Source organism: Diabrotica virgifera, chromosome 3 (assembly GCF_917563875.1).
Source record: "Diabrotica virgifera virgifera chromosome 3, PGI_DIABVI_V3a".
Taxonomy (NCBI): domain Eukaryota; kingdom Metazoa; phylum Arthropoda; class Insecta; order Coleoptera; family Chrysomelidae; genus Diabrotica; species Diabrotica virgifera.
Genome location: NC_065445.1, coordinates 111,805,935 through 111,832,470, shown reverse-complemented (window position 1 = coordinate 111,832,470; position 26,536 = coordinate 111,805,935). Strand labels below are relative to the sequence as shown.

Sequence of the window (26,536 nt, the reverse complement as noted above, 5' to 3'; positions counted from 1 at the left end):
CGTTTTAAAAATTTTTGACAGTTGCTTATTTTCTTTAATCAAATAAATCAGTTTAATCAAATAAATTTGATTCTTGTGGAATTTAAATACAAAAAAATATAGGCTAAAAAAGCAATATATTAGATGGAGATTTTTGTTGGTAAATCAAAGCATTACCTAGGTAGGTAAGTAGCTAGGTTAGCTAGGTAGGTACATTTTCCAAATAGGTATTTAATTTGTAATTGCTTTTAAAAACTATTTAAAAAGTCACTACAATAATTATAAACTTGCTTTTTGTCTTTGTCCTCACAACAATAAAAAATAATATACACAATATTTGTTTATGCATAATATCCATTTGAACAAATATTGACAGATGATTTTAACATTATCAGATCCCGTATAACGTTTGAGCGACTAAAACCATACTGTCGGTGTGCGCATGCGCCCGGCAAAATAAAAATTCACCCTCGTGCCTAAAGAAGTACAGTAAGGTCTCGTTTTATGCGGTGAATACGTTCTACAGAAAAGCGCATAAAAAAATCGCATAAAAAAAGACTTTACTTGCATTGAAAAAGTACGTTCCGTAGTTTTCTAAAATCACATAAAATGGTGGACGTTTGTCCACCAAAAATCGTATGTGTTTGATGTTTTTTTCTCCATTAGGCCAAATAAAATCTTAAAGAAGGAATTAAAAACGCAATCTAACGATATTGAAATTGCGAAAACCTCCTCTAATGAAACATAAAACTTTATGACACTTAATTAAATGTTTCAATCCAGAAATCAAAATGTGCTGTTTATTATACTGCAACTTGAAATCAGCAACATTTACGCCCGGTTTCATAATCAACTTAAAGTGAACATTAACTAAAGTTCACTTTAACGTTGATATTTACCCATATGAATTGCATCGATAAAGGTACCAACTTAAAATTTAAAGTCCACATTAACTGATTCTGAAACCGGGCGTTAAACTCTTTAATACTTAAACATTTAAATTTAATTTCAAAAGAATTACAGGTTATATAGTACATTCTTTCACGGTTTTTGCTCTAAATTTTAAAGAACCGCTTGGATTGACATGAAATTTGGCATACGCATAGCTTACATGTCAAAGAAAAAAAGTGATATTGTGCCGATGTGTGGTTTTGCCCTGGGGTGACTTTCACCCCCTATTGGGGGTGAAAAAATATATGTCCAAAATAAGTCCGGAAATGGGTAAACTGACTAATTTTAAGTAACTTTTGTTGTATAGAACTTTTTCTCCAAGTCAACACTTTTCCAGTTATTTGCTAGTGAATATGTTCATTTTTCAACAAAATAACCACATTTTTAGACGGTTTTTCGCAAATAACTCAAAACTTAAGTATTTTGTCGAAAAAAACGTTCTTAGCAAAAATATAGCCTGTAAAAAAGTAAAAAAAAAATGGTGTACGCGTTAGGTCACTGGACCTTGTAGAACCAGAGTTATAGCCAATGAAAAATATATTCATATTCCCCAAATTTCAAATAGAATATTTCGACGTGAAATATCCAAAAAATTAAGCACTTTTTGTGGAAAACCCATTAAAACTTTTTTAAAGTGTTTAAGAAAAGCTTCATTTCTGTTTTTATAGAAAGTTTCTAGCATTAAATTTAAGCAAGTTACGCTCAAAATAAAGTTGTTCCCTTTTGTTTTGGCAAAAAAATATCGGGAAGACCATCCCCTAATTAGCAACTTAGATGAAATTAATCGTTACCGCTCCACAAATTATTTTAGTTATGTTGTGTTTATACGATCTGTAAGTTTCATCGATTCAAAGTGCTTATTTTTTAAAAATTGGTTTTAAAGTAAAATTTTTAAAAATTTTAATTTTGAAAAATATGCTTTTTTCAAAATAACTTAAAAATTGTTAGAGATACCAAAAATCTCGAAAAACAAAAAAAGTCAGCATTGCTTTTCTAAATATCATGTATTTTTTTGTTTTTCTGTTAGACAAAAATTGATTAAGATTTGGTGTTTCTAAATTTGCATACATTCGTGATCAGTGACTCGTTCAACCCCTTTTAACTACAGCCCTTTCAAAAATAATGAATTTGAACCGATAAAACTTACAGATTACATAAACAATACATACGCGAGTCAAAAAACTTGTGAAGTCGTAACAATTAAGTTCATTTGAGATACTAATTAGGGGGTGATTTTCCCGATTTTTTTTACGAAAAAAAAGGGACTAACTTTATTTTGAGCGTAACTTGTTTACTTTTGATGCTAGAAATTTTTTTTATAAGACAAAAATGAAGCTTTTTTTAAATACTTTAAATAAGTTGTAATAAGTTTTCCCCGAAATGTGCTTCATTTTTGGTTATTTCACGTTAAAGTATTCCATTGGGAATTTGACGAATATGAACCTATTTTTCATTAGCTATAACTCTGCTTCTACTAGGTATAGAGATGTGATATATAAACCATTTTTAAAATTTTTTTACAGACTATATTTTTGCTAACAATTTTTTTTCGGCAAAATATTTACTATTTGAGTTATTTGCGAGAGACCGTCTAAAAGCGTGGTTATTTTGTTGAAAAAATGAACATATTTACTGGCAAATAACTCGAAAAGTATTGACTTAGTGAAAAACTCTATAGAACAAAAGTTACTTAAAATTAGTCAGTTTATCCATTTTCGGACTTACTTTGGACGAATATTTTTTCATCCCCAAGAGGGGGTGAAAACCACCCCCAGGGCAAAAGCACATATCGGCACAATATCACTTTTTTTCTTTGACTTGTTAGCTATGTGTATGCCAAATTTCATGCCAATCCAAGCGGTTCTTTAAAATTTAGAGGTTTTGCAATATTTTGCCGTTAAAGAACGGACTAATACCTTTCAATGCGAAACTCGACCAGATTGATGTAATAGCTACATGCTACATCATGGAACAAGGGGAAATACCCGAATTGCAAACCCTCAGATTAGTGACATCTGGATGGGAATAGTTAATATTAATTATACTAGTTAATAATAATAGAAATTTTTGGATGAAATACAAACCGCATAACATAAAAAAAAATCCGCATAAAAAGATACCTTACTGTATAACTTCAAAAATCTGACGATTTAGGTAAGGAAATGGGTGAGACAAGAGTTTCACACAAAAAAAGAAAATATTTCGCGAAATTAACATCAAATCGAAAAACTGAAAAATATGTGTTCAATATTTTTGTTTGGTTGGGGTGGCGGGTAACTTTAAAATTTTAAATAGGAAACCTTCACCCCATATACAAGCGTTTCTAAATTTGTGTATACCATAAAAAAAGTCCTAATTTTAATCGTGTTTATTGTGTTTCCCACAATAAGTGGGAAATAAACAATAGATCGATTTTTGCTACTGAGCGTATTAGATCTATCTAGATCTAGCTAGATCTAGATTTAGATTCAACATCTAGTAAACTTTGTGCCCATTCAAATTCGAAATCTATAATTAATTCATCTCGGTATCTCCGTGGACAACTATACGTATAGAAAACTGGATTGGACGTTGAGTTCGGTTCAGTGACTGTGACTGTTTGGGTTCTTCAATGGTTCACTGTCACACATGTCTACTAACTGCAATTTCCTATGCATTGAAATTAAATTTTAAAATGACACGAGTATCCCTTACCTTAATGAAAAATTTAAAAAGCGGATTTCTAGTAAGCTAACAATAGAGCCTTTTCATACCGTTGTATTCTTAAAAGACATTATGGCCATAATAGTTCCAGGAAAACGTTTTATATGACCAACGAATATAGCGTACATATTACTCAATTTACATCCTGATACTATTTGTATTTGTGCAATTGCACAGTTTACACTAAGCAACAAATTTGGGTTTGATTTTGAAAGTATACATTAAACATCTGAAAACCTGTCGGTAATCTGTGTATAATTAAATTCATTATTACCATTATAGGTCTGGATCCCGCGTATGAAAAAAAAGTTGATTAATAGCAAGCTGAAAATTTGGTAATAGCTGAAGGGTGTCTAGTCGAACAAACTTTGATATATGGGAACACTGGAACAGGGGAAGTTTTAATTGTGGAGCAGGTTAAAAATTTGGAACGGTCAGACCACGAAACCGTCATATGTATTTTGTTCGACAGAACTTCCAATTGATTTGTTACCCTTTCATTAAACTCTCATGCAAAAATCAGACTGCTATTTATCAATTGTCATAATTCCTATCATTTGACATATTCTACGTGTTCCACTCATTATAATTCCCATTTGGTGATAAATAGCAGCCTGATTTTTGCATGAGAGTTTAATGAAAGGGAACAAATCAATTGGAAGTTTTGTCGGACAAAATACATGTGACGTTTTCGTGGTCTCACCGTTCTAAATTTTTAACCTGTTCCACAATTAAAACTTCCCCTGTTCCAGTGTTCCTATATATCAAAGTTTGTCCGAATAGATACCCTTAAGCTATTGATAAATTTTCAGCTTGCTATTAATCAACTTTTTTTTCATACGCGTGATCCAGACCTATTACTTATTAAGGTGAAAAACCAGTTAAAATCCTTTAAAAAGTATATTTTATTTAAAAATCCCTTAAAGGACTACATTACAAAACGTTTTCGAAATAAAGAGGTCATCATCAGTGCTGTTAACAGGTTTTTACATGCTTGAGCAACCAAAATATAGTGGTGCCCGGTGCCCTTTAAATTTTGTAGTATATATCTATCTTATTAGCCTTCTTCGGTCCATCTTTGGACATAGGCCTCCCCAATCCTTTTCCGTTCTTCTCTGTCTGTCGCTACAGTTATCCACCTAGAGCCCACGTGCTTCTTGACATCATCTGCCCATCTCATTTGTGGTCTTCCTCTGCTTCGTTTATATTCCCACGGTCTCCAATTTATAAGAATTTTCTTCCATCGGTCTTCTTTTCTTCCATTTGTCTTATATTGTGTCCGGAAAATTTCCATTTCAATTTTGCAACTTCTTGTCCAACATCCCTCATTTTGTTTTCTATATTATCCACTTAGTCCAGAAAGCCACTGCGCATCCGCTATGAAAAATATTCCGATTCGGATTTTTTGCACAATCTTACTCAAAAAGGACCCCTTTTAACAAATTTGCATGTTGCCGGGACCAAAAATGGGTCAAAAATTTTTTAAACGTTTTTTTTTTGTTTTTGTTTTCTAAAATTATTTTTTTGTATGGAACAAAGTTTTTTTATGTTTTTTGGATCATTTAAAACAGAAAAGGTATTTGGTGACTTTTCTCTAAAGTTGATAGTTTTTGACATATAAGCGATTAAAAATTGAAAAATTGCGAAATCGGCCATTTTTAACCTTCAAAAACTATGTGAAAAACTTAAAATTTTAATGTTGCCAAGGTAGGTAGATATTCTTTAAACATCGATTGATGAAATCCCGAAGAGTTTTTTGCAATACAGTATTCAAAACTCCTTTGTTTTTTAATTTCTAATCACGCGTGCGCGACACTATTTTCCACCGTTGCATGTGTATGTGTACAGTATGGTGCAAATGAAAGGAATTAATTCGTTATTTCGTAAACCGGCGACTTTAAGAAAAAAACCCGAAACAGGTCGATTTTTATTTTTAAGTTATGATATTGTGGCATATATGGTATACTAGTGACGTCATCAGTCTGAGCGTGATGACGTAATCGATGATTTTTTTAAATAAGAATAGGGGTCGTGTGGTAGCTCATTTAAAAGGTTCTTCAATTCTCTATTCAGTAATGTAAACATTTACATAATTATTTATTCAGGCTGTCCAAAAAATTTTTATTAAATTAAATTATTTGACAAAAAAAGAAGTAGAAGGACACCCTGTATAAATAATTATATAAATGTTTATATTACTGAATAGAGAATTGAAGAACCTTTCAAATGAGCTAGCACACGACCCCTATTCTCATTTAAAAAAATCATCGATTACGTCATCACGCCCAGATGGATGACGTCACTAGTATACCATATATGCCACAATATCATAATTTAAAAATAAAAATCGACCTCTTTCGGGATTTTTGCACCATACTGTCGGTGGAAAATAGTGTCGGGCACGCTTGATTAGCAATTAAAAAACAAAGGAGTTTTGAATATTGTATTGCAAAAAACTCTTCGGGATTTCATCTATCGATGTTTAAAAAATATCTACCTACCTTGGCAACATTCAAATTTTCAGTTTTTCACATAGTTTTTGAGGGTTAAAAATGGCCAATTTCGCAATTTTTCAAGTTTTAATCGCTTATATGTCAAAAACTATCAACTTTAGAGAAATGTCACTAAAGACCTTTTCTGTTTGGAATGATCCAAAAACCTAAAAAAACTTTGTTGCATGCAAAAAAAAATAATTTTGGGAAAAAAACAAAAAAAAACGTTTAAAAAATTTTTGACCCACTTTTGGTCCTGGCAACATGCAAATTTGTTAAAAGGGGTCCTTTTTGAGTAAGATTGTGGAAAAAATCCGAATCGGAATATTTTTCCTAGCGGATGCGCAGTGGCTTTCTGGACTAACTCGTTTCTCTTTTTATTCATTAGTCTTGCGTTTTTATGATTTTGCCCATGTTTGCTTTTGTAAACGTCCACGTTTAGTAACGATAAGTGATCATAGGGAGTACGCATTGATTGTAGACCTTGGTCTTAAGATGTTTGGATATCTTTTGTTTTTAACGATGTAGCTTAGTTTGTCAAAGGCCGCCCATGCCAGTCTCTTTTGATCGATGCTGTTTGGTTTTCCTTGTTACGTTTTATAATTTGACCCAGATATATGTAATCGTGAACTTGTTCTATTTCATCTTGTCCTCATTGTGATGTCCTCATCCGTATTTGTTATGATTTTGGTCTTGCTGTAATTCATATTAAGGCCTATCTTTCCAGTTTTTATGTCCAGTTCTTTTATCATTTCAAACAATTCTTCTTTTTTATCGGTTATCAATACGATGCCATCAGCGTATCTTAGATGGTCCAAGCATTGTCCACAAATTTTTATAAATTTTTCTTCCCATTCTAATCTTTTAAAAATATCTTTTAGGGCCTGATTGAAAAGTTTCGATGATATCATGTCACCCTGTCTCACGCATCTAAAAATTTTAACCAATAGATTGACGACAAAATTCGACGAATACCAGTCGAAAGAACAAGCTGGTTTTAGAAAGGGATTCAGCACAAGTAACCATTTAATAAGCATGAAAATCCTTATAGAATGAGCAAATAAATACCACATTTCTCTATATATAGCGTTCATAGATTTATAAAAGGCTTTCGACAGTGTCGAACATTGGTGTCAATAAATAATAGTGTTAAGTTTAAATTTAATTATTACGTTTAGAGTAAACGTTTAACGTCAATTTATTACGTTTAGAGTTCCCTCAATTACTTCTACTTCAAGTACCTACAACTTCTGATCCATTAAAGATTGGATTTTTGTTTTATTTGATTTTAATAATAACGGTAATAGGTCTGGATCCCGCGTATGAAAAGAAAGTTGCTTAATAGCAAGCTGAAAATTTGTTAATAGCTTAAGGGTGTCTAGTTGGATAAACTTTGATATATGGGAACACTGGAACAGGGGCAGTTTTAATTGTGGAACAGTTTAAAAATTTGGAACGGTCAGACCACGAAAACGGCACATTTATTTTGTCCGACAGAATAGAATTAAACTCTCCGAACAGAGATTAAACTCTCATGCAAAAATCAGACTGCTATTTATCGCCTGTCATAATTCCTGTCATTTGACATATTCTACATGTTCCACTCATTAAAACGCTCATTAATTAAAACTTTTCATTTCATTTACTCCTTGCCTTTTTTATTCCTCGCTTTTTTTTTCATTTACTTTTATAGCTTTAAAAGACTAATTAATCTAATGACCCATTTTTAGTTTTAATGTATTGGTTGCGTTTCGGGCAATCAAGCAGAAATTTACACTTGCACTTAAAAAAGCATACGAAATTCAAAAATGTTTTATAGTCCCCACTTACATCCCAAGTTGAAAAAAGTGTTTTCAATGAGACAGGTTTAATGGATTTTTGTTGTTATACTTTTAGAGTTTGCTGATGGCATAAAATCTGTAACAGTTAAAGGGCATAACATGGAAATTTGGCAGTTTATATGCTAATTATTGTATATCTTCGTAAACGAGAAATGTTTTGATTAAATTGTTTAAACTATTAAACTGACCAGATAGTGATTATTGTGATAAACTATACTTTAATTTTCTAGGCCTGCATCCCGCGTACAAAAAAAATTGATTGATAGCAAGCTGAAAATTTATTAATAGCTTAACGATGTCTACTCGAACAAACTTTGATGTACGGGAACACTGGAATAGGGGAAGTTTTAATTGTGGAACGTGATTTTAATTGTGGAACGTTTGTGGAAGTTTCTGATTGTGAAAACTAGCAGGTTGTTTTTAATTTTATTCAATAGCAAATTTTATATAATATTTGAAAAAATGTTTGTCCGAGAAATATATTGGGCATTTTAATAAGTAGAACGTAGAACATGTCAAATGACAGGAATTATATTGGTTGTAAATAGCAGTCTGATTTTTGCATGAGAGTTTAATGAAGGTAACAAATCAATTGGAAGTTCTGTCCGACAAAATACGTGGGACGTTTTCGTAGTCTGACCAGAGAATAACGAACACGAAACGTTGCAAAAAAGTTTTCTTGGTCAAGTGATTCTAGAAAAACAAATGTTTTAAATAAAATTAAACAAAGAATTTCACATGATTAAAGAAAGGAAAAAATGCAACACCACAAACAATCCAAATACTCGCAAAAAGAGATTTGAAGATTACAACAAAATACGTTATAACAACACTGAAAACAACCAATACACTGAGATTTGTTCTGCCCAAAACAAACAACACACAGGAGAGTTTGAAGAATTGCATCTATAAAATACGCTGTGAATGTAACAATTTATATGTGGGAGAATGGGAGAAACCGCAAGACCAGAAAACTAGCATGAAACATACATCAAAGGCAGAGACTTCGTCATAGGTACAGAGTACAATGAAAAGATGCATCAGCCATCATGAAAGAAATACACATCAAAAAGAGAAAACATCTTATCTTCCTCAATTATCTTACTCATTGAAGAAAAAACCCATCTACAAAAAATCCCTTACCAAACCCATCAAGAGAATTTAGCAGGTGATTTTTACCAATTCTAAAAGAAGATACAAACGTATGTCAAATACTTTGTAAGCGTGAAGATGTTTTATTTTTTTGCATAGTCTTTTTTTAACACAGGAACACATTAGACAAGGGAACACATTTAACACATTAGACAAGGGAAAATTGACTTTTTTTAACAAATTGAACAAAGAATTCAAAAATGATTTTTAATTTTAAATATCCCAGTGACGTACTATTTTTTTTAATTCAGACCATTACCCGTATGCGCGCCAACAATCCCTATCTCAGAAACGAAGCATTTGCGGACAGATAAGAAAATTGTTATTATTTTTCATGTAGAATTACCTCTTAAAGTGTGTCACACTTATTTAGAAACACCCTGTATATGTGGCACAAATTTTTATTTAAAAATAAAAACCATTCAAGAAAATATTATTATTCTTCTTCTTCTTCGTGCGACTAGGATTACTCCTGTTTGTCTGCCTCTTGTCAAACCATGGACAGGACTAAAAAACATAGGAGACCTAATACATACTGCAAGGGAAAGAGAAAAATGGTCAAACGTGATCGCGAACATCCATTAGTGGATTGCATAAGAAGAAGAAGAAGAAGAAGTCTGCCTCTTATTCTGTTTCAGTTGTTGTTGACTCTACATTGTCTTTCCACCTTTTCGGCGGCCTTCCAACGGGTCTACTGCTATACGGCTTGTTGTTTCTACAGATGTTCGCTAATCTATCTGGCTCCATTCGGTTTACATGTTCGTTCCGGTTTTCCTTTCTTGTTTTTATCCACCTCTTAATATTTTGAATTTTGCATCGTTCTCGTATACTTCTATTGCTTTGTCTGTCTCTTAATGATATGCCCGCTATTGATCTTCATACTTTCATTTCGATATTGTTGATTTGTTGTTTCGTCTTTCTTGTATCGGTCCGTGTCTCCGCTGCATATGTTAGGACAGTGGCGACGCGTGATTTTTTTCTAAAGTGTTACCAAAACCAGATGCAAAAAAACCTTATTTAAAAAAATTATGATATGGCTAAATGTATATATGGCTTTAATAATATCATTTTGTATATCACTTGAAACACTCGAAAAAACAGTTGATGTTTCTAGATGTTGGCAAAAGTTTTGATCTTTTTTGGCAATTAATGTTAACAATTCCCTGTAATTGCCTCGATTGTCAGAGTCGTCGCCCTCAAAATGACCACGAAACGCTAATTCTTGTTTTGCCAAAAACATACGGTATCTATTATAAGTGTGCTTAAGATATACCTATCTATTTTTTTAACAAACTCATTATGTTTAGCAATATTTGCTTTAAAGCTTGGTTAAGAGAACTTTCGATTCTTGTTTTGCCAAACTGGGATTTTCCCAGTTTGGCAAAACATAACCAAGGATTTTCACTGTACCAACTAAATTTAAAATATTGAACTACTTTTTTTAATTCCTTTTTTAAATTGTTTAAAATAGGTCTTCCATTTTCAATAATCTCATTTTTTTCTTCAAAATTATACAAGGAGAATTACTTTTCAAGTAGTTGATCGATTACGCCTCTACATTCATCCATGGTTAATTGCACGCATACTGTAATATGTAATAGGTACTGTAAGCAAATCAAAATCTGGTAACATGCCTACTGATATAGACAGCGTACCCACACCATCGCTCCTTCAAAACTTTCAGCCACTAGCCGGTACCGACCGACAGCGAGGATCACCATATTATTATACCACATATTTATGTAATCACAGCCGAAAGTTGTACAGATAATATGTAACAACTCTACGAGTAGTTGGATATTTACTGAATTAGGGACTATTAACACATAATATATTTCTCTTGGTAAAAATATAAATGGAATTATTTCACAGTAGCCATAAAATATTTATTTGTAAGATTTTTAACTGTTACCAATGGTAACAGTGGTTACATGGACGCTTCGCCAGTGTGTTAGGATAGGTCTTACTGTTGTTTTGTACTTATACTTTTATTTTGCTTTCCGTGGTCAGATATTTGTTTCACCCATATGGTTTCTCGGAGGCAACCACTTACTCTTGCTGCTTTTGTTGCTTGTGTTGTGGTCTCTGCTCTTATATCCCTGTCACTTGTGATATCTACTCCTAGGTAATTGAATTTCATTACTTGTTCTACAATTTTGCCGTCTATTTCTAACTTGCATATACGAGGCTCTTTACTTATCACTATCTATACATTTAGTTTTGTCTACTGATATTCTCATATTAAGTTTATTTGCTGTGATATTGAAAGTGTGGAGCTGCCTTTGTAGGTCATCCTCGTTATCAGCAATCAGTACTGCATCATCGGCAGTATCATCATAGAATCGTAATTTTATGCGCTCCCATGTGGTATCCATGTCGTTTTCTTACTTCGTGAATTATTTGATTCATCACCATATTGATTGATTTGATTCCTCCTTTTAGTTATATGCGTTCTGTTTCTCCTGTTGACATTATAACTCGGGTCTTGTTGTTCTTGTTAATTTCATTAATTAGCCTTATTATTTGGTGGTATATTTGTTCAGCTTGTAATAAATTTAAGATGTCAGAAAAAATTAAGTTATTCAATAATTTTGCCTTTTATTATACAGTCAGCGCCAACATACTAGACACATAGGAACATTGAGCCATTAGAGTCCTGGAACCTTCACTTGTTGCAATGAACCTTCACTTGTTTAGAACGTCAGATTAATATGGCAGGGATGAAAATCACATCTGAGAACGGACCGGATTAGCCCATAAGCATAGCAATTAGGTACCTCCCCATGTGTCTAGTACGGTGACTCTTACTGTATACTTGCTATACAGATGTGCCATAGGCGAGTTATCCATTCATTATTTATAAAAGCTATTTTTTATTTCAAAAAAATTTATTATTTTTGTCTCTTACGTAAATCTACCAATATTTAGTAGTTTTTTATTATTTTGCAATGTATTTTACAACTAGAATTAAAATTTTAATATGAAAACAATTGAACATTAATTTTCAAAATATCGCTTTTCAATTTGTGTGGTTCATTAAAAATAATCTCTTTGAGTGGGTATTTGATATAATAAAATGCCTTTTGTAATGATTTCAATCGTAATTATAGGTTTTGTAATTTATATTATTTAATATCGTTGATTAGGAATTCAGCTATTAATTTCACAAATCAGAAATCTCAGTCAATAACATTTATAATTTGCTATTGTCAATATAAAGGTTGTTTTATTCAACAATTAATAATATAATATAATTGTTTAAAAAATTTGCTAAGAAAATTTGAAATAAGTTAGAAGTTAGCTTATGTTTATTATTTTCTAGAAGTGGCTAAACTTGCAAACACGTTTTTTTAATACACAGACTATGTACTCTTATTAGATAATCCTCTTAGTCAAAATGGGCGATAAGACACAACCAGATAACCACAGAGTTTTTTGCTAGCAGTTGCCGCTAGGGCATCCCTGCCATTTCGTTCGTTGCAATCCGTGACTGCACGCCGGGGTTTGTCCTAGTTGGGTCAGAGAGAGCAGCATATGTGCCTCCTTATGAGAGACTAATAAGTTTAGAAACCGGTAGAGGTGCTTGCTGCACTCTCTGATTGAACTGGAATAATGCGGCTGTAGTTTCGTGTTGCAACGAAATTGAAAATGGTTATTCATTTTTGATTTACATGATTACATGTTTAATCTGATTGGAGTACGAAGGGAACCATTCTCGTTGGAACTTTACCGCGCTGAGCAGATGGGACGTGAATTATAAATTGTAAAATTCCCTCCTCTGCCTTAGTCTCAGCATCCGTTATGGCTTGCAAATTGTAGAAGCCTCGGAGTTGTTACCAGAGAAGGTTCCCATTGTTTTCAATCTGGTAGGATGTAAAGTAACATTTTTGGATGTTGTTAGATTTGTCTATTAGATTGAAAACTTAGCTTTTTTTTAATTACAAATGTCTTGGAGTTGCTGGGAGCGAGATTCATGTTGAGATGTTTTCCTTGAACGACATGATAGAGATCCTCTAATTTATGTACCAGTTTAGTTACTCTTGTTACTCTTAGATTTCTCCCAAAAGCGACAAATGGAGGCGTGCCCAAAAGTGGAAGGAATAAGGCAGGAAAAATCGATATATCATTCCAAACATTTTTTTTTATAATTTTTTACTAATGTATGGAAACAATTTTCTTTAGATTAATAACAATACTTTAATAAATTTTTTTCTACAGACTATTGTCTATAAACTAATATTATTTCAACATACATGACGTGATTTTATTACCACCACATTCGAGTATATATTCATCTCAATTAAAGCATTATCGCAGTTTCTATTTTTATTGTAGACTGTAATTGAAAGTGCATAGCTTCAGAGAACAGGATGTGGGAGCATTAAGTGGTTTGTAATTGGATGAGTTGGTAAGCATTTTTGTAAAATACACAACTTTTAGTATTTTTCACCGATTTATAAACTTCTAATCTGTACCATGATATCCAATAACTTAAAAAAAAACGTGTTTTTTCTTCTAGCTAATAGTTATCTATTACAGCTAGTACATGTTATCAGTCTTTGCCTTTGGATATATTCCCAGGACGATCACTGCATCTTCTGTAATAGGTTTGATCTAGCAAACAGCCAAACTAGTCAGAAACCGTCAGTAAACAGTTGGTCAGTGAGAGAACATAATACAGTCACCAGTGCTATCCCCTCTACTGGCGCTGGTCCACTATTCGCTGATGGTTTGAAACCGTTTGAAACTGATGCTAGAACAAACCTAATATTAACTTGTTATCAGGAAGAAAACCTAAACACCATTTCATACAAACATACCAACTCATACAATTGACGTTTTTTTTTTCAAATGTTTTAAGATTTGAAGTTTGAAGTTTTTATATATCAGGGAGCAGCTTGGAATAAAAAATAGTTTATATTGACATAACTAAGAAGAATGATGACTTCAAATATATTTATAATGACATAAACAATTGTCTTTATCGTTATTGCTGATAACTAAATGGAGATTTTTTAAATTTTTTGTTTAATTTAAGCTAAGATTTAAACAACGTAGAATGAAGTAAACATTTCTGTTGTATGTAGGTATATGAATTTATTAAAATTCTTAAAATTTATCCACAAGGGAGTGGAAGTACAAAACGTTTTCGGTCAAACTGACTATCATCAGTGTAAACGTCCAGTGTACAAGTAATTGAAACTAGCCACTTCAATAGGTGTAAAAACCTCTAAATAACATTATTGCTACATTATGAGCTATATAGTAATCGACATTAAGTCGATGTCTTAAGATTATAAATATCACATGTGGATGTATGTCATCCTTGCTCGGAAATTGCACAAGGTTGTTGTGATCAGGTGAGAGGTTAACAACCAACTTAACCTCTCACCTGATCACAACAACCTTGTGCAATTTCCGAGCAAGGATGACATACATCCGCATGTGATATTTATAATCTTAAGACATCGACTTAATGTCGATTACTATATAGCTTATAATGTAGCAATAATGTTATTTAGAGGTTTTTACACCTATTGAAGTGGCTAGTTTCAATTACTTGTACACTGGACGTTTACACTGATGATGGTCAGTTTGTCCGAAAACGTTTTGTACTTCCACTCCCTTGTGGATAAATTTCAAGAATTTTAATAAATTCATATACCTACATACAACAGAAGTGTTTACTTCATTCTACGTTGTTTTAACGAAGGTATACAGCCAACTACAGGGTTTACCCTTTTAAAGTTCTAAGATTTAAACTTTGGAGTTCAATTGTTTAGGTTAAAATGTAGGAGAAATTATGTCTTCTCATTTATTGACATTTATTGAGCAAGAGTATCTGATGAAGTTTTTTGTGAAAGAGAAAGTCACAATGAACAGATTCTCAAGATCTATAATAGATATATCTGTTAGACATGGAGAATTTGAGTATAATAGTTAAGTTGTAGTTTATCGTTGGAGCAGTTAATGTTGGAAATATTTTTAGTCTTAAATGTGAGTGAAAAAACAAAATTTTCTGTTATATTTTGTTTTTAGAAGCTTGATCTAATACTGTTTTTTGATTATTGAAATGTTAAGTTTTTTTGTTATGTTAAATAAATTTAGTAAAATTAAAAACAATCAACTTACGGAAAAAAGGCAAAAATAAGGAAAAATTTCCAGTAGTTGGCGGTATACCTAGAGATGCATCAAGTCAAACTATGTAGTTTGATTTTACTCAACAAACTTGATTTGACTTGAAAACCAAACTCTTTTTGTAAAAAAGTTTGACTTGAGTTGATTTCGATATCTTTTGTACCAGAACAACGTGAGTCTGATTTTGAAAATATCCCAACTTCAAAAATTAAGAGAAAAAAACTGTAGACGAGGCAGAATTAATTAACAAGAAAAAGAAATAGAAACAGGTATACTGATTTATTTAATGTTTCGGCAGGTGATTCTAAACCAAAGAAAATTGCAAAGTGCACATTATGTAAAAATAAGAACAGCGTTATAAAATGATATAGTGGAACTACTTCTTTAAAACTACATCTGATGAAAAATCACAAAAAGATGTATGAAGAAGAATTTCCGTATGAAGCAACAACGTCTAGGACAAATAGTGTTTGTGCTAGTAACAACAAAAATATAAATATTATATTTTGTTGTTCCTTAATATTTTTTTTTCAAGTAGATTAAATTACACTTAGTGTCATAAAAAATTAATCCAACGGATTTTTTGTTGTAATATAACACTCAAATAAACATAAAAAAGTAATATTGTTGACAGAGTAGAAGAATTGTCAAACATAAAACGAAACTTACTATCAAGCAGTTTTACGTGCAAATGAATCAGTTTCTTATATTTACTACTCTATGTTGACTTGAATCGCTCTGTATTAAGTAATTTTTATATGGGACTCATTATATTTTTAATTTTGTTATCTTAACGGGCATCTTAATTACATTTTTATCTAAAAAAAGTATATCTAGGTACTAAATAAATTGTTTTTCAAACTAGTTTGACAAACAGTTTTGAATTTTCAAACCTGTAACCATTGACCAGTTTGACTTGACTTGAATTATTTGTCAGAAAGATTGACTTGAGTTTGACTTGAAATTAAGTCAAGCTCAAGTCAATTTCAAACATTTAAGTCAAACTTGTGCAACTCTAGGTAATATACCATAATTTAAAAATTAAAAAGAAAATATAAAAACTTCAAAATTGAAACTTCAAAAAAATTGTCCAAAGGGATTAGTTGAAAAACGTATCAAAACGTAATTTTCCCAGTCATTTTTTGTTTTAGTTTCAAAATAATTTATCAAAATTATTTTTCAAACAGTAATAAAATTCTATTGATTTATTAGTTTGCCTATCAAAACGCTAAGTGGCATGTCATAATGTAATATGTACTTATATTAATTGCATATCAACAAAACCATATGTAGTTGATGACTAACGATTTATGATTTATGCCCAAATAATGAGATTCATTTTCGAACAATTGTGTAAATACAATATGAGATTTGCATTTTATCATGTCTATTAATTCTTGAAAATCTGTTTTCAATTGAATTCGAGCCATTGTAAAACAAAGCGGATCAAAAATATTCTGATTAAATCCGCTTTTAACGTTTTCCTTGTAGGCCTGGATCCCGCATACCAAAATTTATTAATAGCAAGCTGATAATTTGTTAATAGCTTAACGGTGTCTAGTCGGACAAACTTTGATGTATGGTAACACTGGACAGGGGAACTTTTAATTGTGGAACTTGTCATTCTGACAAGTTTAGGATTGTAAAAACTAGCAGGTTGTTTTTAAGTTTATTCAATAATAGCAAACTTAAAAAAATATATGAAAAAATGTTTGTCCGACAATGTGGCCCTTAACATATGTGAGAAAATTTAAATTTTGAAATTTCACCCTCTCACCCCCCAAAAGTGTTTCATTATACATCAAACTTATACGTGCGAAATTTCAAGAAAATCGGTGAATATTTAGATGTGGCCCCGGGTCTGGAAGTTTCGTATATTCGTTATTCATGCTAGTATATTGCTGTTATAAAATAATGGGATATATAAAATAATTTTAATAATTTATTAATAAAAATAAATAATTTCTATGATCTTTAACACCTATAAGAAAGATTCACTACAGTAATTACTTATTATGCTGTTTTGTTTTCAAGATTTCGCTTTTTATAGAGCCCGGAAAAATTTTTCGATGCTCCGCGACTACTTGCAAGAGTTATTGTAACTGTTCTTCCTTATTAGTGAGTTTTTGTTAAGATCTTCAATTAGTGCAACTCCTCTTTCTGTCCTATCATTTGTCGTCACGAAATTCTTCACCATCTTTTAAGCTGCCTTGAAACTTTCATCATCTTTCCATTCTGAAAAACCGGATCTCTTTTTAAAAAGTCATTAAGAAGTCCAAGCATGTTGAAGAATTGTTTGGAGTTTACAGTAAAATCTTCTCCAGACTTTGCTCTCCAAAAATGCACAAGATTTCATATCAGTAGGACGTTTTAGAGGGTGTTCAGCAGCTTGATTCTCCATAGCTGCAATCATTAATCTTTTGGATTCTGGAAGTATCCTGGAATCAAAAAGACTCATCGGAAAGAGATGTTAAGATAGATATCATAAGTGTTTTTGAAGTTTTTGGCTCGTTACGATGGCACTTCTTTGGTGCGGGTAGTTAAGGAGCTGTTTCCTAAGTCGAAATCATTGAATGGCGCTTCAATAGCTAATGGTGCTTGTATCTAGTCCCTCAAGTATGCGCTGAGTGCGAAGAGCACTGATTTACAATTCCCTTCAGCTCCGAAGCTGTGAACATTAATTGGCTGTGAAACAACCACATATTTATAGCATAGATAACTTTAGACATCCATATCCATCTCGCCTCTGCATGGCTCCAGGATAATAGAAACGAACCCCTTTCTTTGGAAGCCAGTTCAAAAGTACTTTTGTCTATAGTTGCCCAGCTGTCTTAAATCTTTCGAAAATACTTATTTGGAGGCTAGATGATTTACTACTCATTACCTCATCAAACACAGATCCAACTATAAGTTCCGAAATATGGTGGCGGCAGGCTAAAAAAAGTAAGTCCTTTCTGGAGTTATGCTGAAGAATGGTACATGTTCCAGACTTCGGCCCTGAGTCGCATGCAGAAGTATCGAAACAGAGCTGTGACTTCATGAACAATACCCCATTCCTACAAACATTCCAAAATGGCATTTGCCTGGGCAATTCCCGTTCCATTGTGTAATTTTGGAACACCCAGCAGCTGTTTATATCCACGATTGACATTTGACACAACAACAGAAAGGCGATCTACATGTTTCTTGGAAGTTAAGTCCTCTATTAGCTTACCGTCCAAATGAACAATATCAGATCCAGAAATTAAAAAGTCTTTTTTTTTAATTTTGTTGCAATCTTGAATCGAGTTATCTCTCTCTCGCGCTGAATATAGTTGCGATTGATGACTAACGAGCTTACATCATGACCAAGACTGGATACTACATCACTAATAATAAATGTGGCTGTCTTGTAAGATACCTGGGTTTTATCGAGGGAAGAAGAAAGTTCAGAAGTCATGATTTTGATTCGTGCTCTTTTAGGTAAGGTTTCACCTTCAGAAGTCACAACCGCACCAACGTTAGCATCATCATTGTTCACCAATTTTAATATTCTTTATTCCTGTGCTTAATTGTAACTGCTAGGCGATTAATTATTAATATCTTTTACATTATTAGCAGAAATTCGTAGTTCACGACTAATTTCAATTCCATGTGGTCTCAGGGGCCCGGGGCCACCTTTAAATATTTTCAGATTTCAATAAAAATTTGTAATTTTAAGTTTCTTCATAATTAGAACAATTTTAGGGGGTGGGAGGTAAAAATCGTTAAATTTCATTTTTAAGGGCCACCCTCGAACAATTGTTTAAATACAATATGATATTTGCATTTTATTATGTCTATTAATTCTTGAAAATCTGTTTTCAATTGAATTCGAGCCATTGTAAAAAAAGCGGATCAAAAATATTCTGATTAAATCCGCTTTTAACGTTTTCCTTATAGGCCTGGATCCCGCATACCAAAATTTATTAATAGCAAGCTGATAACTTAACGGTGTCTAGTCGGACAAACTTTGATGTATGGTAACACTGGACAAGGGAACTTTTAATTGTGGAACTTGTCATCCTGACAAGTTTATGATTGTAAAAAGAAGCAGGTTGTTTTTAAGTTTATTCAATAATAGCAAACTTAAAAAAATATATGAAAAAATGTTTGTCCGACATACATGTTGGGCATTTTTATAAGTCCTACACGTAGAACATGTCAAATGACAGGAATTATGTTGATGATAAAAAATATCAGTCTGATTTTTGCATGGGAGTTTAATGAAAGGGTAACAAATCAATTGGAAGTTCTGTCTGACAAAATACATGGGGCGTTTTCGTAGTTTGATGTTCGAAACCTGTAACCTGTTCCACATATTAAAACTTCCCCTGTTTTATTGTTCGCGTACATCAAAGTTTGTCCGACTAGACACCATTAAGCAAATTTTGAGCTTGCTATTTATAAACTGTTTTTGATACGCGGGATCTAGGCCTATTATATTTATTTAGCTAAAACTTTATTGAAAGTAGTAACATTTAATAAATACGATATGGATATGTAAATATACTTACTTACTTAAGCCGTCCTCTTGTACCTTACGGTGTCGAAGTAACAATCGGAATACACTCATGATATACGGCGAATTTCACAAACTGATGATACCAGACCAGAATTGTTCCAACCGTTGATATGTGAATATAATATACTTCATATATATGGGTCATTCCATTTCAAATCACTCAATTTTGGAGCAAAAAAAAATTTTGGGCTTCCGATTTGTCTGAAAATTGGTATATAGCTTCTGCGGGACGTAAAAATAAGATATTTAAGGTCAAAAAATCTTCTTCTTCTTTTTTCTCAAAATGTTATTTTATGCGATTTTACAGTGATTTGGTGTTTATTTATACAAATTTGCATTTTCTATCGTAAAGTATCAATGAAAAACATAATATTTTAATAGAAGGGACTCAAAAATGTCATTATATGGCATTATAACAAGTTACTTTGATTCAAAACAAGCTTTTGATCAAATTTTATAGTGTAGAAAACGTTAAAATACCGTTTTTACATTTTTCTCCATTCCCAAAATACATCATAATCGATTTGGCTGAAAATTTGCCCACAGATAGACAAAACATAGGACTTTAAGTGGTGAAAAGGATTTGAATTATATTACAATACCAAAAAAGTTACATGCAATATTATAGTCAAAAATATAGGCGTCTACTGTAAGTAAAATTAACTCGAAAATATCGACCTCACCACAAAAATTGTTAAAAAGAAATTGTAATAATTGTAAATACGATTTATTTGGAACAATTTCAGTTCCTACCATTTTTGTCGAAAAGTTAAAAATGGCGGAGATATTGAGCAAAACAGGTTCTTATTTAAAATCAAGATGGCGGCTAACGTAACGGAGGAATTCATTCGTGATTTTAAATTTAGGCTACTATTGACTCCCCTTAAGATCAGAAAAATAAAATTTTGGGCATCTCGGCATTCAAGGTCAAATGCTATCCCGACTGGACTAATATATACTTTTGGGTCTGATATTACTGCATGTAACTTTTTTGGAATTGTAATATAATTCAAATCCTTCTAACCACTTAAAATCCTATCTTTTGGCTATCTGTGGGCAAATTTTCAGCCAAATCAATGATGATGTATTTCGGGAATGGAGGAAAATGTAAAAAACGGTATTTTAACGTTTTTTACACTATTAAATTTGATCAAAAACTTGTTTTGATTCAAAATAACTTATTATAATGCCATATAATGACATTTTTGAGTCCTTTCTATTAAAATATTATGTTTTTCATTGATACTTTACGACAGAAAATGCAAATTTGTATAAATAAACACCAAATCACTGTAAAATCGCATAAAATAACATTTTGAGGGAAAAAAGAAGAAGAAGATTTTTTGACCTTAAATATCTTATATTTACGTCCCGCAGCAGCTATATACCAATTTTCAGACAAATCAGAGATCCAAAATTTTTTGCCTAAGTGATTTGACATGGAATGTACCATATTCATTTTTCGAAAAATTATCTAAAAGACACAAAAGATTTTAACTTAGAATACCTAGAAACATTAGAGAGAGTGAAAGAGAGAGAGTGAGAGAGAGAGAGTGAGAGAGAGAGAGTGAGAGAGAGAGTGAGAGAGAGAGAGAGAGAGAGAGAGAGAGAGAGAGAGAGAGAGAGAGAGAGAGAGAGAGAGAGAGAGAGAGAGAGAGAGGGGGTAGATGGATATGTTTTGGGATACGTCTCGGTATTCCGGAAAAATACGTAGGTAATTTTACGGTGGTTTTTAGGGAGAAATCATAACCTTTAGGGAGATACACAATATACAATAAATTGTGTTAAGTTACAAAGGTCTTTGGAACAGGCAGTCATGGATAATTCAAGGTTTTTATATTTTTTTAATCCATCTGTGTATCATCCATACGTGTGTGTATGCTCAAAATAAGTTATCCTGACTGTCAGGCTGACCGATTATGTCGGGCGGTCTTGCTATTCCATCATCCTGACAAATTTGTCGTGTCAGGACGTGTGTAGCATTGTTGGCTTGATTTCTGACTCAAACAAGGATGAATTTAATAATCTATAAGGATGGCTTTTCTAAAGCGGTGGACACGAATTACGTGTTAACTATGCTAAAGTATATAATATAGAGTACCTAACTTACTACTTGGAGCTGTATATTTTAACATGTTGCATTTTTTACTCCAATTATGACGTTAGAATTTAAAAATAAGGGCTTATAAACATTAGTCCTAAGAAAAAATGTAAGTAAAATGATAATTTTAAGCTAGTGATACACACGCGAACGCAATACGCGAACTTATGGCTCGAGTTTTGAGAAAACCGTAAACCGTATTTGTTTTTGAGTAAATCTAATTATTTATAGGCTGTTTTATCCTCCTGATGAAGATATTATCCTCTTATTTATGATATTTTGTTAGTTACCCACACTTTTCGATTTCGTCTTTTTTTATTAGTATTAAAAATATATAATACGATAGGATACGATACGAAGTATATAATACGATAAAATTCCTAAATAGCACAAAGCATCTTCTCACGTGTATCACCGAAGGCGAGCTAAGTAGGTCCGCGATCTTTAAACCCGCGTACTTAATAACGTTTGCGTGTATATCACACGCTTTACATATTTATACCATTTACCATATTCGTAAGAAGTTGTTTATTTCGTTCTTTTCGTATTACTTGGAGCTGCATATTTTAAAACGTTGACAATAGAAATTAAAAAATACGGCTTATACACATTATGTTTAGACAAAATGTAAGTAAAATAATAATTTTACGTTTTGTCAGATACTTTTGTTAGGACATGTGTACGCTAACCCCGACAAAAATGGTCGGGGAATTTTGTCGTGTCAGATTAGGTTGCCAGGTTGTCAGGTAGACGGTTTAATACCTATACAAAAATGAGATATTATTAAATTATCAAAGGCATTATTATCTTCACCATGTTATATCACCAAATCCATTTAGTTCCTTTAATATATTTTTGAACTACTTCGCGTAATAATATGTATTAAAATGAAAGTTCTGTATCACTGCATGTTAAATTAACTTTAATTAAGAGCATGATAATGATATCAAACTTCACTCAATTACAGTCAATTACAATGAGTGTTCTATGACATTCTACCGCATCGTTTTAATTGATAATTGTGTTATATGAGTAGAGGAAATGAAAAAATAATCGAATAGTATAACAATATGAAGTCCCGTTATATCGGTTTTATTGTTATGATGTGTAGATACGTTATTCTGCGTGAAATGGTAATGAAAGGTTACCGGGGCACAATCAGAGGTGTAAAGTTTATCGCACTGTGATTCATTAATTTAGAAAGGAAAACATAAAACAACATTAGCCCAGTGAATTAACGTGAAATACGGCGATACCATGTAATTTTCAGTGTCGCCACCGAATTGGATGAAAATTTTGACTTAGGTTCTACTTACCCTCCACTTCAAAGTTGGACTTGTGCCTTGGTTGCTTCTACTTGGGGGGTGAAAAAACATTCGTTTAAAATAAGTCTGGAAATAGATACATTGACTAACTCTAAGCAGCTTTTGTTCTATAGAGTTTTTTAGCTAAGTCAATAGTTTTCGAGATATATGCGAGCGAATATGCTCATTTTTCAACAAAAAGAACAACCTTTTAAGACGATTTTTCGCAAATAACTCAAGTACTGTGTCGAATAAAAATGATCTTAGCATAAATGTAGCTTATAAATAAGAAAAAAGTGTATTCATGAAGTCCATCGACCCAGTAAAAGCAAGATTCGTCAAATTCCAAAGCAAATATTTCAACTTGAAAACCAAAAAATGAAGCACTTTTCAGGGACAATGCCTTAAAACAATTTTAAAGTGTTTAAAAAAGTTTTATTTTTTTTTTGTTATAAAATTTTCTAGCATCAAAACTAAGGAATTACGCTCAAAATAAAATTGGTCCCTTTTTTGGGAAAAAAATCGTGAAAATCACCCCCTATTTATCAATACAAATGAATTTAATCTTTACCGCTTTGACAGGTTTGTAAGTTTGACAGGTTCGAAGTGTTATTTTTGAAAAAAATTGGTATTATATTAAAATAATAAAAAGAGTGTGTGTACTCTGTATGCACGTAAGAAGCTATACTTCTTTATCACTATTTCAATAAGCTTTAAAAATGTATTCAAAATTACCTATTTAATCTTAACTCCGCCCTCTTAATATAATTTTAGATAACAAATAATACGTATAACATATTATACGATTACAAAAAACTGAACTGCCAACTAGTTTACTAAAATGTAAATATGTAAGTACTAGATACAAACTTCTCTAATTACGCTTTTTTGTCGATAGCTCAGTATTAACCTTATTAAAATACATAATATCAAAAATAAATAAAAAGAGGGAGTCCACAACATGCGGAAATCCCAAGCGATCACCCATCCAGGTACTAACCGCGCCCGATATTGCTTTACTTCGGTGATTAGACCCGAGAACAATTTTTTTAATCGGCCTTTGCCGATTTTAAATGAAACAAAGTTGATTTTTATGTCTTCTTTACCATATTCTTAGGTGAAATTAAACTTCCGTGAATATTTACTTATAAATTATCAATAAATATCTATCACTGTTGTATAATACAGTGCTAGTCAAAAGTCCGTACCCCCTCTTATCTTTTGAACGGTTATACCTATAATAGTGAAATTTGGAGGGAGGAAATAATAGGACGTACGCTTCTCAAATAGTTATAACAGGTGACGTAATAGTGACAGATGACGTTACAGAGCCACTGTGACCGATAATTTTAAATGGGACCTTAGAGCAAGTGATACCTCGTTTGAAAGGTATTCAAAATACCTATTCAGGCATTCTAATTTTTTTGGGTTTAAGTTGATTTTGATTTTGGTGAATAAATTAAATAAATATAATATTGTAGTTTCGCATTTAATTAATAAAAATTCAAAGGTCCGCCTATGCTTTTTCTTCTCAAAAAAGTTGACGTTTTTCAATTCTCTAGTAGTTATTACGTCAACGTCAACCTTTTTGACAAGTTATCATAGGAGGAATTTTGAATATTTATTAATTAAATGCGAAACTACAATTTTATATTTATTTAATTTATTCATCAAAATTAGCTTAAACTCAAACAAAATTAGTATGACTGAATAGGCATTTTCAGTACCTTTCAAACGAGGTATGACTTGCCATAAAGTCCCATTTAAAATTATCTGCCACAGTGGCGCTGTAAAGTCATCTGTCACTATTACGTCACCTGTCATGACTACTTAACAAGCTTACGTCCGTTTATTTCCTCCCTCCAAATTTCACTATTATAGGTGTAACCGTTCACAAGATACGAGGGGGGTACGGACTTTTGACAAGCACTGTATATAATTGAATTAACAAAAACACCAATAATTTTTTTCACATTTTATATAGGTATGTAAGTTGAAATATTTAGCAACTAACTTCAGACTGTCATTTTTATCTTGTCGGTGTGCGTGTACTTCGGACTGTAGTTTTTATAAAAGCTCACTCTCGTGAGAGTGCTAAAGAAAATAAAAAATAAAATCATGCCTAAAGAAGTACAACTTAAAAAAAAATTAATTTTGGAAAATATGCCCTTTTTTCAAAATAAAAATTGTTAGTGATACGAAAAATCTTAAAGAGTAAAAAAATGTAAGTTTTGCTTTTATAAATATTTTGGTTGTATTTGCGTACATTGGTGATTAGTGACTCGTTCAAGCCTTTTCAACGCACACCCATTAAAAAATAAGCACTATACATTTTATTACAGGCCGTATAAAAATGCATAAGGTATTATTATATAAACTAAAGCGGTAATGATTAATTTCATTAGAGGTGCTAAATAGGGGGATATTTTCACATTTTTTTTACCAAAAAAAAGGGGCCAATTTTATTCTGAGCGTAACTCGCTTAGATTTGATGCTAAAAACTTTTGTAAAAAACTAAATTTTAAATAAAAAGCTTTTTAAACACTTTACAAGAGTTTTAATGAGTTTTCCCCCAAAAGTGCTTCATTTTTTGGTTATTTCATGTTAAAAGTGACGAATAAGAACAATAGGGAACTTGCACTAAAAATTTTTTTTGCATAAAATTGTTAATTTATGTTTTAAAATGTTATATTCAAAATATTACGTCTTAACAATGAATAGTGTACATACAACATCTAATCAAAGTTCCGCGCCTAAAATTTCCGTTTTAAACAACTTCGAAAGCGAGACCTGTGGTCTGACGTCACAGGCCACTCGTATCGTTTGTCCGTTCGGGGTGGGCCATTGCATTGATGCAGTTTGCCCATAGATAAATAATATAGTTGAAATATCTTGTTTTACTCTGTGGCAAAAATGATTTTTTCTGTGACAGGCAAAATATTAACATTTTATCTCTGTTGACATGTATCAAAAAGTTCTTTTTTATGAAATTACTTTGTTCGTTTCTTGTGTTGAAGAACAAAGAAGAAACAAGTAACTTAAAAATAAACAAAACTGTTAGTAATAAAAGTAAGAGTAACTAAAAAGTATTGGTGCTACTATAGTATGCGGTCTACAGTCGGGTTTCTACTATAGCTTGCGGTCTACCGAGGTATGCGGTGTAAGTATAAGCTGAGATGATAAAGATATTAACTTGTAAAATTACAATAACGATTCTTCTTATTTATGCGTATTATTAACTTTGTAAAGAAGGATTTTGTTGCTGCTAATCACCATAATCTTTTCTCAGAAGGCTTTGAACACAATAATGACAGGCTCCAGTAGGTACTAAT

General features: G+C 32.0%; 1 protein-coding gene across 2 annotated transcripts in view; it reads left to right on the top strand.

Annotated features, from left to right (window-relative positions):
* The window catches only part of LOC114332128 (putative polypeptide N-acetylgalactosaminyltransferase 9), a 602,804-nt gene that overhangs the window by 43,955 nt on the left and 532,313 nt on the right, over window positions 1-26,536 (top strand). The window contains exon 1 of one of the 2 annotated variants that reach the window (XM_050646836.1): window positions 13,437-13,526. The exons of the other annotated variant lie outside the window; for it this stretch is intronic. The gene's annotated coding sequence lies outside the window, so the exon portion shown is untranslated. Of the gene's footprint in view, window positions 1-13,436; window positions 13,527-26,536 lie in introns of those variants that run through there. 2 annotated transcript variants of the gene reach the window in all.